The sequence below is a fragment of the Arachis duranensis genome, chromosome 9 (genome assembly GCF_000817695.3).
Source record: "Arachis duranensis cultivar V14167 chromosome 9, aradu.V14167.gnm2.J7QH, whole genome shotgun sequence".
NCBI classification, from domain to species: Eukaryota; Viridiplantae; Streptophyta; class Magnoliopsida; order Fabales; family Fabaceae; genus Arachis; species Arachis duranensis.
In genome coordinates, this window is record NC_029780.3 from 65,602,284 (window position 1) to 65,602,937 (window position 654).

Below are 654 nucleotides of genomic sequence, written 5' to 3' on the forward strand. Positions count from 1 at the left end.
TAGCTTGCTTCATACCAACAATCTCCGTGGGATCGACCCTTACTCGCGTAAGGTTTATTACTTAGACGACCCAGTGCACTTGCTGGTTAGTTGTGTGAAGTTGTGATAAAGAGTTGAGATTGCAATTGAGCGTACCATGTTGATGGCGCCATTGATGATCACTGATGACAAGTCATCATATACCCATTTTTCAAGCTAATTTCACTTGTTTTATTAGTCTTTATGCACTTTCTTGCATCCTAAGTAAGTGATTTGGAATGAAAATGCACAACTTCTTTAAATCAAGTAACTACCATTAAATTGATGCTAACTCATGAGGTTTAAGCTAATTTTAATTAAATTTTAATTGATTTATAAGCTTTGTGAATGTAGTGATACTTTGAGTAGTTGTTTTGGTTTATTGTAGGTAAAGAAAAGAAGAAAAGAAATACTTGGAGTGGTTGTTTTGGTTTATTGTAGGTGAAGAAAAGAATAAAAGAGAAAGCGTGGCCTATGAAAGTGTGGCCGAGGGAGAAAAAGGCGTGGCTTATAATGGAGGAAGCAAGCATTGCCCTCCACAAGGGCACACTGCCCTCTAGGAGGGCAACATAAGGGAACAAGGCAAAGAAGGCAACTCTGCCCTGCCCACTACAAGGGCAGAGCACAAATTTGTGC